This window comes from Malaya genurostris, chromosome 2, assembly GCF_030247185.1.
Source record: "Malaya genurostris strain Urasoe2022 chromosome 2, Malgen_1.1, whole genome shotgun sequence".
NCBI lineage: Eukaryota > Metazoa > Arthropoda > Insecta > Diptera > Culicidae > Malaya > Malaya genurostris.
Window position 1 is genome coordinate 115,298,739 of NC_080571.1, and position 18,733 is coordinate 115,317,471.

The 18,733-nt window shown below is 36.4% G+C and overlaps 1 protein-coding gene across 3 annotated transcripts in view; it reads right to left on the reverse strand.

Annotated features, from left to right (window-relative positions):
• LOC131432604 (atrial natriuretic peptide receptor 1) overlaps positions 1-18,733 on the reverse strand; it is a 368,937-nt gene that overhangs the window by 210,706 nt on the left and 139,498 nt on the right. Inside the window, exons 1-2 of one of the 3 annotated variants that reach the window (XM_058598969.1) lie at positions 3,137-3,200; positions 2,588-2,886 (exon numbers count right to left, since the gene is read on the reverse strand). The exons of 1 other annotated variant lie outside the window; for it this stretch is intronic. The gene's annotated coding sequence lies outside the window, so the exon portion shown is untranslated. Of the gene's footprint in view, positions 1-2,587; positions 3,228-18,733 lie in introns of those variants that run through there. One more of the 3 variants, XM_058598968.1, reaches the window with a different exon arrangement.

Genomic DNA, 18,733 nt, shown 5'->3' on the forward strand with positions numbered 1-18,733 from the left:
GATAATTTCATTTAAATGTTGACCGCGGCTGCGTCTTAGGTGGTCCATTCGGAAAGTCCAATTTTGGGCAACTTTTTCGAGCATTTCGGCCGGAATAGCCCGAATTTCTTCGGAAATGTTGTCTTCCAAAGCTGGAATAGTTACTGGCTTATTTCTGTAGACTTTAGACTTGACGTAGCCCCACAAAAAATAGTCTAAAGGCGTCAAATCGCATGATCTTGGTGGCCAACTTACCGGTCCATTTCTTGAGATGAATTGTTCTCCGAAGTTTTCCCTCAAAATGGCCATAGAATCGCGAGCTGTGTGGCATGTAGCGCCATCTTGTTGAAACCACATGTCAACCAAGTTCAGTTCTTCCATTTTTGGCAACAAAAAGTTTGTTAGCATCGAACGATAGCGATCGCCATTCACTGTAACGTTGCGTCCAACAGCATCTTTGAAAAAATACGGTCCAATGATTCCACCAGCGTACAAACCACACCAAACAGTGCATTTTTCGGGATGCACGGGCAGTTCTTGAACGGCTTCTGGTTGCTCTTCACTCCAAATGCGGCAATTTTGCTTATTCACGTAGCCATTCAACCAGAAATGAGCCTCATCGCTGAACAAAATTTGTCGATAAAAAAGCGGATTTTCTGCCAACTTTTCTAGGGCCCATTCACTGATTTGCAAGCGTTGCTCGTTAGTAAGTCTATTCATGATGAAATGTCAGAGCATACTGAGCAAATAATAATGCATGAAAATCATAACCTCAAAAAATCTGAGCAAATACTAATGCATGAAAATCCTAACCTCAAAAAAATCACCTTTTATATTAAAGGTTTGTAACCATCCATAGTTAGTACCTGTCGTAAACCCACTGCGTTCCGTGTTTCTATGTGTCGGTTTAGCACGATACGCTTTGTGCGATGATTCATTCAATTCAAGCGGTTGAAATTTTACGCGCCTTATTTGACACTGAGTTTCACCTCAATGCTCGTTCATACCAAACGTTTAAAAAAAACCCTCAAATTTGATTGCCATCTCGCGTCTAGCATTGAACTGCTTTAAGTACTGATAAGCCGAAAGCGAAACGCGAAGAAATAGGAACAAAATATGTGCTTTTTGCACAAACCAACAAAACCCCTAAATGTTCAAATTTGAGTTAGTTGTGGTTATCTCATAGTACTGAAAATTTGATCACGAATTGCTGCCCATATTACCGATAGAATGGAGAAAAAATTTATGTATATTTAGAGATATTTGCGCTTAAGTTCTACACATTCTTATCTATGCGCCCCAGAGTAAAGTAAGTCATATTCACAACAAAAGTGTCTTGCACTACAAGCTTCCAGACGAGCTGTAAATACTAATCGCACTCGCAAATTATGAATTTGAATCGAGCATTGCTCGGAAAACCGACCAGAATGTTTCACAACACATGAGAAGGTCATGTTGTATTACGATAACTTCCCCGCACACATAGCGAAAGCGATCCAAAACATAATTTCTGAAATCAGATGACAACTTTGCCCCGAACTTCATAATCCCCAATCTTGGCCCCTCCCGACTGTCATTTGCTTCCATCGATGTCTCACGCACTTTCCGAGCAATACTGCACTAATAATTAGATCGAGATGTGGGCTATATTTGAGAAAATATCGCGTTCAATTTAGGTCTCATAGAAAACAAAGAAAAGCCTTGGTATTACCTTCTGTTTCCACAGACTTTGCAGACGATTCATAGCGTACGGAAAAATCGCATGGTCCCATAGAAACTATACACAATTTGAGCTCGATCGGTGAAACTATATTTTTGTTCCAGCGGTTTAGTTTGTATGAGATTTATTACTTTTTCAGAGACTGTTTGTCATAAACTCAGATTAACATGAAAAGTAGACTCGTGCTCCGTTGTTGAGCTTTACCCGTGCACTCGATTTTTTCAGAGACCACTGAGTGACTGATTCTCTAATCTTTGATTCAAATGGAAGGTTTTATAGTCCTTTAGTCTGCTATTGAATTTCATCCGGTTTCGATGCCGGAGTAATTTTCAAATTTTCAAAATATGTACGCTCGATTTTCTCAGAGACCGTTGGACCGATTTTCACTCGCTTAGATTAAACAAAAATGCCCCACAGTCACATTATTTACGGAAAAAACAATTTCCCAAATACTAGTTTTCAACATTAAATTATAGTTTGGAAAAGCACGTGTTTCATTACTACGTAGATGCCGTTATATGCCAATTTTGTGTCAGTCCACTAGCAGTAACGGATGTCAATCTATGATTCCTAGATAAAAAGACTACACTGCAATGCAGTTTTAGAGTTACTACGACATGTTTACAATGACAAGATCTTTTCATCGAAGATGACACTCCCGCAAGCTTCAATTGTTGGCACTTCTCCTTCAGGACATCTTGAGCAGTACTTCAAATTTTTGTCCCGCTGCTGTTACTCCATGAAATACTTGTCGGGGTCAAACGTTTTAGATGTCACAAGTAAAAATCTATGCTGGTAGTCTGCATAGAGGTATATAGATTCAGATAGATTGTATGTTTCGACGAGCTAGAAGTCAGTCATAATAGTCTATAGAAATAATGGACTTACCCAACAGAAAAAGTTATGAACTACTGATAACATACCACAAACAAAAGTTTTAATCAAAATTCGCTAGATTGCAGACAGACGGATTTCTTCACATCACTGTCCATTATTATTTCCACGTGGTTGATGTGCATTCTTAATCGCATAGTATCGCAAGATTGAATTACTTGAATACACCAAACATTGCACATCGTATGAAGATGTCAACGGTGATGTCAGCATTTCTGCGACCAAACTTGTACTCGTATTTCACTTTTCACACAGTGTTTTAATTTCAATCTTTGTTCCACTCTATCACTATTCTATTTATCAATCGAAAAAAAAAACAAACGAAATTATCGATATATTATCAATGCCTAGGTTACATTTTCGGACACCTTCGATTCAAACAGCTGGTACTAGGCCAAGGGGCACCGTCGTAGCAACGCACTGTCATCAACCACTCTTACGATTGTTTACATTCACTTTGGAGCACAAACACTCGATGAAGTTGTTTTTACGTTTCGCGTCCACGGCGATTTTGCGAATGAATTATATTCGCTGACTGATTACCTTTGGTTCCATAATCCGACTGGTTTACCGATACCCGCACCGACTAGAGCGACTGGTCTGCGACGGAACCTACCGACGACTGAATGAAACCGTCGATCCAGTGCCGGCATTTACTAAGCCATTTCAACACTCGCCTCGCTCCCCGAGAGGGGGATTTGTTGTGTGTTTCCTCAGTTGGCGCGGCGTTGTTTCCACTCGTCAGCGAACCACGTTTTCATTGTTGTTAGGATGTGCCGCCGGCAATTGGCAACAGGACAGGCATGGAGAGAGCAGCACACGCTCACTCTCTTTGCGATGGGTATCAGGGTTGCCACTAATGCAGAATCTTGAAAGATGTTGACGATCAATACAGTGATTTGCTGATTTTTGTCGATCACATATTGGCACTTTTGGCAAAAGTTGTAGAACTCATCGAACAAATCAGTGATGAACATTAAGGTCATGCGCACGAAAAAAACTCGAACAATGTAATTATCTTTCTAATCTCAAATCAGTTGATTTTATGCGTAAAGCACAAATGTTCAAAAAGCTACTCTTTTTCCCAATTTCGCCGATTTCACACAGTTGGATTCGTTCCATGCATGTATATCTAAAGTAATCGTATCCATATTCATTTCAACGTCGCTTTCCATTACACCAATTTGAATTAATTAAAAATAGTGTGACCTACCGTAGACTTGTGTGCAGATATTAAATGTCAAAATCGACGGCGCAGGAGAATTTTTGATGAGCAGGAGCGGCGTATCGATGTGACAGTGTTTGCAATGATAGTTGAGAATTGTCAGTGGTTACAATATCTACTAGAATTGTTCGTTAATTAGTGTCACAGAAACAAACTCATCTTTAACGTTGCAAAATATCAGGTTATTACGTCTTACCGCACTGGGAATCCATTTAAAATCGTCTACAGTATTAGTAGCTCAATAAAAACTAGAGTTAGTCAATTGGATGAACTATATATCTTCGATTTACATTATCACAAAAGTATCACGTAAATTGGGGTTTGTGATTAGCGGCGGCATCATTCGGCGTAGGTTTTCTCCACCAACTGTTCTAATATTTCAAGAAAACGTGGCTGTTGAAGTCATGATAGAAATGAATGTTGTTTATAATACAACGTTTCGGTGTTTGGTGTAAACCTTTTCAAAAAAAAAAACCTATTTTAATCCACCTAGTGGTGTAATGATGCCTTTCTCATATTACTCATTACATCATAAATATAATCATGAAATTCGCACAAATAACTGTTTATTGAATAGAAATAGGATAACTTGTTCGGATCTAATCTCACAAACTCTATAAAACTTGTTTACCTTGTAGTTCCGGAACCGAAAGAAGTATCCACAACAAATTAAGGAATTCCGTATGAAACTGTAAGACTTTTCTTTTGAACCTATAAGTTTGTGAAAATCGATTTGGCCATTTCCAAGAAAAGTAAAAGAGATCCTTTTTGCAGTTTTTGATCACTATTCCCAATTCTTCCGAAACCGGATTCAGATAAACGGAATAGCCGAAGTTGGTTCTTTAACTACCAACAAATATGACCTACAAATTGGAACAGTGTTTAACGTAGTTAAACCTATACTTACTATCTCATGCTCTATTTTGATTAAACCAATTAAACGAAATCTAACAAACGAAACGAACCTGTGTTTTTGTTACTTCTGCATATGTAAGTCAAGCTAAACAGCATAAAACATGTAATAGGATTATTATTATTATTATTATTATTATTAATATTATTATTATTATTATTACTAGCTCAATTACCCGGCGTTGCTCGGAAATGTTTCGTGAAAGGAAGGCCGAAAAAAATTCTCGAAGTTGTCCTGCTTAGTGAAATACTCTTGTAGTGAAACATAACTTAGACGGAAACCCGATCGAATAATACTCCGTTCATGTTCAGACTGCGAATGATCAGTGTCCCATCTCAGATCTCACAATAATCATAATTTTCATGGTATTCTCGACATATTGGGTCAGTTTTATATTTGAACCCTTTTGTTAGGAACATTTAAAACACCTTTCTCTCTATAAATACCTTCTTAGTAATCTCCGAGTTTCATATCTATATGTGGTTGTAAAGTATTTCCGTACTTCCTCGTCACAATCGATCTACAATACCTTTGGCTTCCATGGATATAATCACTTGCTACTCCCTCCTCTTTATAAACATTTTATGACATCATGAATTGTTCAAAATTTTCCATCTGATAATGATTATTTTATAACGAAACGTTGTTTAACATCATAACTACATTCGTACTATAGAATGACGTTTTTATATAATTTATTTTACCAAGGCTTTAACCATTTTTTTTCATTTATCGGAGAGGAAAACCTATAGCATAATGATTCAGTTAATACAAATGTTGTTGTAATCCTATTGCCATCACCTAGAGTCGATAGTTTTCTCAATTTACATAATAAAATGCACATTGATTGTATGATTTCGTCAATTCAGATCAATGTTGAGAATACTTATTTCCCCTTCCTCTTGTGAATATTTTTGTGAACCTCTCTCAGTTGCTAGAAATATACTGTACTCGTAAAGAAGTACCAACTTTTCGTAAAACCCGATCAATTTTTTCTTACACTATCCATGTTCTCTCTCACCCTCAAAATAACCTTATAATCTATTTTGATTTAACTTCCTTTTTGTCAGTGAACTTACTACAGATCTCCTCCATGATTATCCTGAGTAGTGTATCAGTGCTTTTCAAAAAATATCGATTCCCACCTTTGGTACATGTGCCAAACTTGGTGGCGATTCGTTTAGTTGTTTCGTAGTTATGCTGAAACTTAAATACACTCACGTTCATAGACAGATAAAGATTATTTTCCTATAGCTCTTTGAATTCCCTGGCAAAATGGAACCAGATCCTTAGAAATTATCATTATTCAAAGAAAAATACGACCTTGAAATTTTTGCCACTCTCTTGTTTTATAAAAAATGGGGCATTAAAATTTATTTTCAAAAACCCCTCCTTCTAGTCTAAATGTCGATTCCATTCTTTCGTCATTGACCCCCTCCCCCAATGTTAAGGACACTTCCTACACACTTTCCTCCCTGAAAATGTCCTAATGATCATTTCTGAAGAGCAAGAAGTATCTGTGCCAAATTTGATAGCAATCCGTTCAGTAGTTCCGAAGTTGCGCCGTTACAAACATTACATCCCCTTTTTAGAGGGACGTACTACATCCATCCCACACGAATACACTAAGTTGCACAAAAAGTATCTATGGTCTCCAAAAAGTATCGATTCTCGTCAAATTAAATAAATTTTTTCATGATCCTTGTTAAGGATAGTTGCTACGCTCTCTCTCTCCCATAAAAATACCCTTACAACTATCTCTGAAGAGCAAAAATCAGCTATGCCAAGTGTGATAGCAATCCATTCAGTAGTGTCGGAGTTATGCCGTTACATCCTCCTTTTTTATGCACTTGCTACTTTCACTCCCCAAATCTATCATATCTAAGGTATGGAGAATATTTGCATTATCTTCAAAAATTATCGATTCTTGTAAAATTTTATGATTTTTTTTGGCCCCTCCTGTTAATGATACTTGCTACGCTTCCGCTCCTATAAAAATACCTTTATGACTATTTCTGAACAGCAATAGTTCCGGAGTTATGCCGTTACAAACATTGCACTCCTTTTTTAGAGGCACTTACTACACCCTCTCCTAACAGAATATCCTTATAATCTTATCAAAGTTGGGGAAAAAGTGTCTTCAAAAAGTACTGATTCTCGGCAAATTAGATAATATTTTTAATGACCACCTTTGATAAGGACACTTGCTACGCTCCCTCCTCCCATGGAAATATTCTTAAAACCATGTCTGAAGAGCAAGAAGTACATGTACCAGGTTTAGAAGCAATCCGTTAAGTAGTTTTGAAGTTATGCCATTACAAACATTACACTCCCCCTTTTTGAAGGCACTTGCTGCATCCATCCCCCATTAAATTATATCTATGGTATGCAAAATGTTTCTAAGATCTTCAAAAAATATCGGTTTTCATCAAGTTATATGAATTTTTTCATGACCCCTTCTTGGTTATGACACTTGCTACGCCCCCTCCCCCCATAAAAATACGATTATGACCATCTCTGAAGATCAAGAAGTAAATGTGTCAAGTTTGATAGCAATCCGTTCAGTAATTCCGGAGTTATGCCATTACAAACATAACACCCCCCTTTTTAAAGGCACTTGCTACATCCACCCCCCATATCATATCTAATATAAGCAAAATGTTTCTATGGTCTTAAAAAAGTTTCGATTCTCGTCAAATTAGACAAATTTTTTCATGAGCTCCCCTGTTAAGAACACTTACTACGCTCCCTCCCCCCATAGAAATACGCTTATGACTATCTCAGAAAAGCAAGAAGTAGGGTAACAGAGGTATTTTGGCCCACTTTAGGATTGATTTTATTTTGGTCCACTTTGAATAAATATCCACCAAATGTTGTATATCTTTGAAAAACCCTTCCGCAATGGGTAATTTAATGTGATTAGATTCAAATTTATGCAACATCGGTTACTTAACATCGATAAAATTCGATAAAATCGATAAAGTTTGTTAGGTGGGCCAAAATATATGAAGTGGCCAAAATACCTCTGTTTTATTTATTTATTTATTTATTTATTTATTTATATATTTTAATCAACAGACAAACTAAAGTCCTAATGATTATTTCTAAGAATATTAAAAAAATTCGCTTTTATTCTGCTACGAGGAAAATGGAAATCGAATCCCATAGATACGCCATTGAAGGTTCGCTGCAATCCAATAACGGCACCGTTGATTCCGTAGTTAGTACGACGTAGAGGCATTCTCAGGAGGTTGTTGTTGCGAAGAGCTCTAGAACGAACGTTGATGTTGATTTCACTAAGTAGTGCAGGGCAATCAATATTGTTCGTCAAAATATCGGCAATCAGCATTGCACGGAACAGATCTCGGCGTACTTGTAGAGTATCGAGTCCGATGAGCATTCCACGGCTTTCATAACCCTGTTACCCTATATGTGCCAAGTTTGGTGGCAATCCGTTTAGTAGTTTCGGTATTATGCCGTTTTAAACATTACACCCCCCTATTTAAAGGCACTTGCTACATCCAGTCATATCTAAGGTATGCAAAATGGTTCTACGGTCTTCAAAACGTGTCGATTCTGGTAAAGTTATATGAATTTTTCCATACCCCCCCCCCCTTGTTTATGACACTTGCTACGCTCTCTCCCATATAAATATACTCCCTAAACCATCTCTGAAATACAAGAAGTACCTGTGCCAAGTTTGGTGGCAATCCGTTCAGTAGTTCCGAAGTTATCGCGTTACAAACATACAAACTTACATCTATTTTCATATATATATATATGTATTATTATTATTATTATTATTATTATTATTATTATTATTATTATCATAATTATTATTATTATTATTATTATTATTATTATTATTATTATTATTATTATTATTATTATTATTATTATTATTATTATTATTATTATTATTATTATTATTATTATTATTAATATTATTATTATTATTATTTTTATTATTATTGACATCACTACATAACGTGTACGAAATAGAACAAAGCACACCTTGTTCGTTTTGTGTTTTCTTCTTCTTTAGGTGTTGTACATATTGTCACTCTATATGGCGATTTGAAAACTTTGACACTCATCGCCCTGTAACTGCGGATCCGGATGAAATTTCACAGTAGGTTTAAAGACAGTATGAACTTTAATTCAAATCAAGATTTGTGAAAATCGGTTCAAGCATCGCAGAGAAATCGAAGTGAATTTAGTTTTAAGAGTTTTTCTTCTCCACTTTCGGTGCTCTCGGAACAGGAAAAGAGGGGACCAGTAGTGCCGAATTAAGTTTTCATGCCCACAAACTAACAAGCTCTGCTAACTAGAAGAATTTATCAGACAGTTTTATGGGATTTTTACATGTTTAAAACCATACTAATAAAATTGGTAATTTTCCAGTTATCTCGCTTTAGTTACGAAACCGGAAGTCGGATCCTGATAAAATGTTCCATAAATTTTTAGGATATTATAAGACCTTTCATTTGAATCTTAGTTTGCAAAAATCAGTTGAGTTGTTCCAGAAATAATTGAGTGTAAACTTTTTCTCAAATTTTTACATATTACCATATAACTCCGGAACCGGAAGTCACATTCAAATGAAATTCAATAGCAAGCTATGGGACCATAATACCTTTTATTTGAATCTTAGTTTGTGAAAATCGGTTCAGCCATCTCTAAAAAAAGTGAGTGCATATTTTTTTCACTTTTTTGGTACATATCATCCTATATCTCCGGAACAGGAAGTCGGATCGGAATGAAATTCAATAGCAGGCTATGGGACTATGAGACCTTTCATTTGAATCTTTATTTGTGAAAATCGGTTTAGCCATCTAGTTCGACTTTTGCCAGTATAGCGCTATCCTATGTGACTGTGAAAAATTTGAATTCAATCATGATCGTAGTTTGCCTGATCGTACTCAAAGAAAGTTGTCCAAAATCGATGCTGTGAAAATTCTGATAATGGAAGATCGTCATGTGGCGTACCGTAAAATGGAAGCAGCCTAGGACATTAGAGTTTGAAGCTTATATGTTATTTTGCATGAACATTTAGTCATGAAGAAAATTGGTCACGTTGAATCTCACTCGTGTCGATTGGTGCAAAGAAATGCTGAAAAAATTCCATCGTGGTGCTTCAAATTTAGTGTATAACATCTACACAGGTGGCATGGGTGTTAGAAAAAAAAACAAATTCAGTCAAAGTTTTTCGCGCTCGAAGCAAAGAAATTTGTGTCTTGTTTTTTTCGATATAAACGGACATACCACTACAATTTTTTTAGAGGATTATAAGGTCGTCAATTCAAAATAGTGCTTGAAGGTGCCATACGAAGATCCGGCGTGCAGAGAAACGGAACCGTCATCAATAAGTCTTACATGCTTCTTGGTTTTGCGGACAACATATATATTGTTGGTGTGGATCGTAGAGCTGTGGAAGAGGCTTTTGTGCCCTTCAAGAAAGTAGCTGCGGGAATAGGGTTGACGATAAACTCTACCAAGACTAAATACATGGTGGCTGGTAGAGAACGAGGTAGTCCAAACGGTGTAGGACCGAGGTGGAGATTGATGGGGTACTATACGAGGTTTTTGATGAGTTCATATATCTTGGAACACTAGTGACATGCGATAATGGTATTAGCCGCGAGGTAAAAGGGTGTGTTTCAGCTGATAATAGGGCTTTCAACGGGCTCCGTAACCAGCTGAAGTCTCGTAGCTTGCAAACACGCACAAAACTTGTTCTATACACGTTGTTGATACTGTTGTACTATACGGCCACAAACCATGGTCGTTGAAGGGAACATATTTTCGAGTACTCGGTGTCTTTGAGAAGAAAATCCAACAATACATACATATATACAATGATGCGGACATTGGAAGGCATATAAAACACGGCAGACTACAGTGGGCTGGACATGTAGCAAGAATGCCAGAAGAGAAAATGGTCTACGTGATGCTCAGCAGAGAACCTGGGAGAGGTCGTCGACTACGGGGTACACCTCGCACTCGCTGGCTGTGCGCAATCAAAGAGAATGTACGCGCAGCGGGAATACAGAGCGACTGGAGAACGGTGGCTCAAGATAGAGTATCTTGGAAAGCTACAATTCGTTCGGTCATGCTCCGAAGATGGGAAGTGCACCATTAAAGTAAAATAAAGTAAGTAAGGTCGTCAACTCAGATTGATAAAGCACCATTTGTTTGCAGAAGTTTCTCGTAAAATAAGGAAAACAAACGCAAGACGAAAAATCATTCTTCATCATGATAATGAAGCTCTCACACATCGGCTAAAACAATCGAATACTCGTGTACCCAAAAAGGTCGAATTGATGGGCCACCCGCCGTTTTGTCCTGACTTGGCACCTAACGATTTCTATTTGTTCCCTTCCGTGAAGCATAGTCTGCATGGAGAGAGCTTCAATACTCCTGAAGAAGCTTTCGAAGCGTTCAAAAACCATGCTTTGAGGGTAACTTAAGAAGAGTGGAAAAAATGTTATGAAAATAAGTTAAAGTATATGCAAAAGTGTATTTTGATCATAGTGATATAGGTAGTGATTTCCAAACTCACCCTATCATTGCGGCAGCGAAGTGAAATGTCTCAAGCTCTACCGTGTGTTGCCACGCACTGGGGGTCGATATCGACCCCTTTGGGATTGACTGATCTAAGGGAATATTTTGAATTTTTTTGATTTTGGTTTAACTCATTTTCGACCAAATATAATACTGTTCTCATTTCAAGGCTGAATATATAAGTTACAACCCTCGTAGCATCAGACATGGACTTTTTGACTATAAAAGATAGTTTTTATAACATTTGAAAAGGCAGAAACCATTCTTTTTTAAAAGACTTTGCTGCCGATTTTCGTCATACAAAACCGTTGCATGGTTAGTTTTTACGATCCTATTGACACTAAGAGTTCAACTATGTCGAGACTCGAATATACGATAACTAGTTTACAAGACTAGCGCCTTACACTATGAAACCCGGGTCTTTTCATAAATTGATAACGGAAAAAACTACCAGTCAGAATTTTGCACTAGTCATGCAAATATGTCCTGGTGAATCGGACGCTTCGTATTTCGACAGATAAGGTCAAATTCCACAACGTAATAAAGAACACTGACGTGATATATAGCTGTTATGGTCAAAAATTTTAGATATACAGGGTGTCCCACGAAAAATTTCGAATTTGAAAATGCAATAATAAGAAAACGGTTTGATAGATTTCAATGATTATACATTTATTTGAATAGTTGATTCATGAAATTTATTATGAAAAATAATTTCGTTCGAATGACCCCCACAGCTGGCTTGGATTTTCAATTGTTTTTGGCCTTATTTCATTAATAGCAACTTGAATTTCGTGCTTGAGGTCTTCAATTGATTCTGGATCGTAGGCGTAACATTTATCTTTAACCGTTCCCAAAAAAAAAACATAATCCAGCGGCTTCAAATCGCAGCTTCTCAGAGGCCAATTCACATCACCATTTCTGCTGATTCGAATTCCATGAATTTCATAAATCAACCTTTCAAATTAATGTATAATCATTGAAATCTATCCGTTTTTTATTATTACATTACTCGCCTTGTTAACCAAAATATAGTTATGTGTCGACTTTTTTGTTTAGATGGAAAGAAGGATATATTTGGATTGTGAACCATACGAAGATTTATAAGAAACCTTTGTCGTAAACAGATACATAATATTTTGTAAATTTACATCTACATCCATGCACATATTTAGAGCAGGAAATTGAATATAAAGTCACATAACAGTATTTTTTGTAATTTTTATATATAGGGAAGACCGGGGCAGGTGGGCCGAAGCGTAATATCAGATGTTTTTGTATTGTAGTTTGTGCAGAAGCACATTTTTTTTATTTTTTGACACTGGCGAGTGAATTTCAGTTTTGTAAAGTAAGAATTGTAACGAGGTTCAATTTACAAAAACGTGGTACCATTAGAAAGGGTATTCAAAACTTTACAAAATGGCATGTCGGTTTCCAGTATAAATTTACTTTTATTTTTGTTAATCGTGATTGTTCTAGACATTCATAGGGACAGCAAGGCCGAGTTTTATGCGGGGTTGGTTGACCGAGTTGTAATTATAGCTTAGAGCAAAGTGCACTTAGATGTTCGTGAAATGTTATCCCTTTTTTGGACAGAGTTGGATGTTATGCTTATATTGATGATTATAACGAAAAATGAACATGAGAAATATGTAATGGAAATAAATTAAAATTATTGAGAAATATAAATAAGAGATTAGAATCAATAAAAGTTGGAAATTGTTTATAGAAAAGATGCTTCTAATATTTTATGAATCAAAAGCCATCAAAATTTTTAGCATTTAGTATTCCTGACAGGATTTGTTACAAATTGACCCTACCCCGAACAAAACTCGTCAATCAGTATAGAATCTGATGCAGAGTATGCGAACTGATTCGGAGGAGCGTCAAGGTTGTAAATCGCGAATTGATCCAAAATTTTACCAATTCTCCAATGAAAACATTGGAGGAGTAGAAAAATGAAACCAAGCGAAAGTGCGAACGCTGGGGGCGGAAAAGGTAGAAGTGAAGCTGAAAAAGTTTATTAATGCTGCCGAAACTAAGTCTAAAATAGTTCAAAAGACTCAAAACCAAGAAGGGGATTTTTTGCACGAACCTATATAATAAAATGATGCATGCTAACCGGTTTTAACTGAGGAAATCGTTTTATGATACATTTGATGTGTTTCACATATTTTCCAAGCTCGGCCAACCTAGCCCGGCTCCGGGGTTGGTTGGCAGATTCTTTTCTCCGCATTTTATTGTTAATAACTATTTTCCTGATTTTTATACAGGAATGAAAAAAATCGCACATGTGCTCGAAAAGTTTATCTTCATGACAGAGTTAACCGTTTATCAAAAAGTCTAACCAGAAAGAGTACAGAAATTCCGAAAGCGAAACTAGTTTTCCAGACCTTCAGCCGAAAACTGTTTCATCTCTGAAAGGAAAATTATCATCGAAACTAATGATAACGATATTTTCCATAGGTTCGATCAAATAAATTCGGCGGCGCGGTGTCAACAATTGTTTTCTCTTCTTAAAATCGGCGTAACAAAAATGTCATTATTATTCATAGATTATTCATTTTCCACCGATCCGAATTTTGAAACTTTCTGTAAATAACACGGCTAAAGTCGAATGAAAAAGTGATCTGAGAAAGTATTTGATATACTGAAATAAATCATGTCATATCGCAAAACTTATCGAGTAACCCTTGATTTATTTTATTTGCATAGATCGATGTGAATCGGCGAAGACAGTTAGCGCGTAAGAGCAAATTCAGCAGCTGCAAGATTCATATGGGTGGTTTATAATGTAAATGAAACTGAAACAAACGTATCCCCTGCAATCCGTTTTAGTTTTATTTATTCGACCAGTTCTACTGTCAAATTTAAAACTGTTATACACTGCCGTTCTATTTTTTCTATATTTAAACACAGATAAAACGCTGCTGGGGCTGCCAGATTATTTTGTTACAATTTCTAGATTCAAATTTTAAAACTGACATAAATTATGCATCTAGAACTAGAACACTCCTGAATATGCCCTAAGTAGAGATAAAAATAGGCCCGTTTTGTTCATCGAGTGCGGATCATCAGGCTGATAATAGTGGTATTTGAAATTATCACAAGAATGACAATTGTTGCTTCATTCTGTTTTGGTGCGTAGGCGTGATACTGATACTGCTTCTTGATGCCAAAACGGAAATAATCGTATTAATTTCAGGATGATAGAATCAGATACAATTGAATACTTCGCTATCTTATTAAATAGGAAGAAAGTAAAATTGAAATATTTGACCAAACCACAGTTCTTAATAAGTGAACAAAAATATTCTAGAATTCAATTAAGTACTACTAAATCTCAAACTACCCATTAAGATAAAATTCGCACACAAAAATGTGTTGTTACGGGTCACGCATGAAACGTATTACTTTAAAACGTTGAGAAATTTTCTTAAACCAGAGTTTTGTATGGCCACAAATAAACAAGATATTCTCAAGAACAAGCATCAAACTAAATATAACGAAAAATATTCATATATATTATACTATTGAATTAAAAAAAAACGAAAAATATTCGGTTGAATCTATGGGTTGAGCTCTCAGGTTATTATTACAATCGATTCTATCATTGGTCGGTAAGTGAGCCAAAATATTTTTCATTTTCTAACTGTACACTGTTTCCAATAATTGTACAATGATTCAAAAATATTCTGCCATCTGAACTTACCTCGCCGGGCATATTAGCATAAGTTTTCTTTGTTCTTTGAAATTGATTTCGAAGAACAAAAGCTTTTAGTCCCATGTAACATTCGCCGGTTTGTTTAGACTGGATTGCTTTCGTTGCAATCGCCTACTCTTCATACCGGAGGCAAAAAAATGAAACCGTTTACTTTTATTTCGTTCGGCAAAAGGTGTTTTTCTTTTCTATGACTACACTTCCAGTGTAGGCGTTGGAAGTTACTCGCGATTGAAAGGATGATAACACCATCAAGAATCAGTGGAGTAGAACCGAAAAGTTTGCTTTGACGAAATCTTCAAACTTTGAAGAAGGTCAAATTACTACGGTATTTATCACATTTGTTGTTATTCTTTCACTTAGGTAAACATCTCAAAATAGTATTGAGGGATGTGAAAACAACCTTGTTAATCTTGATTGTTAGTACAACTTTGTCGCATACAGATTCTAGCAAAGGAGGCGATGGGTAACATATTTGTTGCCTTGCATATTCATTTTTATGATTTTTTTTTCTACAACTCCTGTTGACATGTGAGAAAGGTAAAAGGAAATCCCTTGTAAATATGCAAGCCAACAAGATGATGTCTCTTGTTTGATGCCTAGTCCGTTTAAAGTTTGAAAGAATCGAATGGTTACTCTAGTATCCAGATCCTTTACAGCGTAGAATGTCCGTGAAAACAACTGATGGCATACATTTTTCAGATCTATCTTGTGAACACATGTTCAAACTATGATTGAAAAACTTCGTTACTTTGTTCGACACGATTGATGGGGTAAGCGAATTTCTTATTATCACAGATTCATCCAGCATTCATATCATATATTGAAAAAACTTTTGAGCAGGGGTTCTTCGAATCTAATGAGTGTATATAAAAATAAGAAGGACCTGTGCGGAATGTAACGTAATATAAACACAACATATTTACAGAATAGGTTTTAGGAAAAACTATCAAGGGAACCAATGGAATCGAAGTTTAAGGGAAAAGTAGAAATAATTACTCACCGTTTGGTAACATTTCGTGAATATTTAGTAGGTAGTAGTATTCTTCTTCCCACTTATTAAAAACTTATAGTAGGAGAAGTGCCAGTTGAGAATGCGAGACTTTTTCAAGAGATGTCTCTGCCAACAGCGATTAGTTCACCGACGAAACTATTGCGTCATTTTTTACTGTAATATAAGTGATATACATGTTTAGTGAAGTGAAAAACCCGAAGTTCTAGCCGAGTAAGAAGCATTTGCGATTACGGGGAGTGTTGATTCATTATTTTGTTTTTGAAGAACGTGCTGTTGAAAGCCATCGAATTCTTGTTGTAGCTCTAGCGGTCGTGGCTTGTGATAATTGGTTTGAACGATTTAAAATTGAGGATTCAAGTGTTAAAAACCTACAAGGCACAGGTTAACCAAGATAAAAATTGAAGATGCCGAGTTGCAATAAATGTCGAACAAAAACAATACCCAAATAAGGCCGTCAAATGGTGAGATAAACACGACGGACAAATTAACGGTTATTCAAACGACATCAAAACTGTTAATCTTAGGTAAATCACGTTAGAAGTGCTCAAATTGATGTAGTTGGAATATTTCTATAACAAGCAGTAATATTTTGTGCAGGTCGTCAAATGGTGAGATAACTAAGTCCTCACAATTTCCTATCTCAAGCGTCTATGATGACATTTGGTCAATAGAACGGCGTCGACTGGGTGCTATCGCCTTCTGCTTTAGTAGCAAAATGAGAGGGTTCGAAAAGGCTTGTAGTTTGAAACACATCCTAAAGTGCAATATTTATCATAGTATACTAGCTGAATTACCCGGCGTTGCTCGGAAATGTTTCGTGAATGCAAGGCCGCAAAACGATTCTAAAAATCGTCCTGCCTATCGAAATACTCTGAGTGTAGCTAAATCCGGCCACTCGATTGAACAAAACTCCGTACATGTTCAGATTGCGCACGGCCAGTGTCCCATCTCAGATCACAGCAATTCGACAGCATTCTCGTCAAATCGGGTCATTTTATGTTTTTCGACAATAATCACCTTTTCTTATAATCACCTCTGAGTAGTGTAGAAAGTATCTGAGCTCGTCATAAAGTATCGATTCACACCTTTCATACATTTAGCGTTGCATTCAAATTAACAATAGTAATACTATCTAGCACGACCTTGAAATTCTTGTCCCTCTCTAGTTTTACAAAAAATGGATGATGAAAATTCTCCTCCCGAAAATGTCCAGCAAGAAGTAAGTATCTGTGGCAAGTTTGATGGCAATCCATTCAGTAGTTTCAGGGTTACGCTGTTACAGATATGACACCTCAGACCCCCCCCCCTCCTTATTAAAGGCACTGGTTACATTCACCCTCCATAAAGTCATATCTAAGGTATGCAAAATGTCTCTATGGTCTTAAAAAAGTATCGATTCTAGTAAAATTCTATGAATTTTTTCATGACTCCCCAATGTTATTGACATTGCTACGCTCAAATTTTATGAATATTTTCATGACTCCTCCTGGTCATGATATTTGCTACGCTTCCTCCCCTATAAAGATACTTTTATCACTATTTATAAAGAGCAAGGAATACCAGTGCCGTTTTATAACAATTCGTGTAGTAGTTCCGGAGTTACAAATATTACACTACTTTTTTTGAGAACTTACTACAACCTCCCCCCCACTCGAATATCCTTATAATCATATCTAAGTTGTGCAAAAAGTATCTATGGCTTTCGAAAAGTACCGATTCTCGTCAAATTAGATAATGTTTTAAATAACCCCCTTTGTTAAGGACACTTGCTACGCTCCCTTCCTCCTGAAAAAAATTTATAACCATCTCTAAAGGGCAAGAAGAACATGTGCCAAGTTTGATAGCAATCCGTTAAATAATGTCGGAGTTATGCCATTTCAAACAATACAGACATTTTAAAGACACTTGCTACATCCATCTTCCATATAATCATATATAAGGTATGCGAAATGTTTCTAAGATCTTAAAAAAATATCGATTTTCGTCAAGTTATATAAATTTTTTCATAACTCCCCTATTGATAACACTTGCTACGCTCCCTCCCCCATAAAAATATTCTTATAACTTACTCTGAAAAGCAATAAGTATATGTGCCAGGTTCGATAGCAATCCATACGGTACTTTCGGAGATATGGCGTTACAAACATTACACCCCCCTATTTAAAGACACTTACTACATCCACCCCCGTTTAGTCATACCTTAGGTATGCAAAATGATTCTGTGGTCTTCAAAACGTATCGATTCTCGTCAAGTTATATGAATGATTTGTTGGACCCTCCCTTCTTTTTGATGACACTTGCTACGCTCTCTCCCCCTATGGAAATATTCTTATAACCATCTCTGAAGAGCAAGAAGTACATGTGCAAAGTTTGGTAGCAATCCGTTCAGTGATTCCGGAGTTATACTATTACAAACATTACACCCCCCTTTTTAAAGGCACTTGCTACATCCACCCCCCCCCCCCCCTATATAATCATATCTAATATATGCGAAATGTTTCTAAAGTCTTAAAAAAGTATCGATTCTCGTCAAATTAGACAAATTTTTTCATGACCTCCCCCTGTTAAGAACACTTACTACGCTCCCTCCTCCATTAAAATATCCTTATGACCATCTCAGAAGAGCAAGAAGTATCAGTGCCAAGTTTGGTGGCAATCCGTTCAGTAGTTTCGGAATTATGCCGTTTCAAACATTACACCCC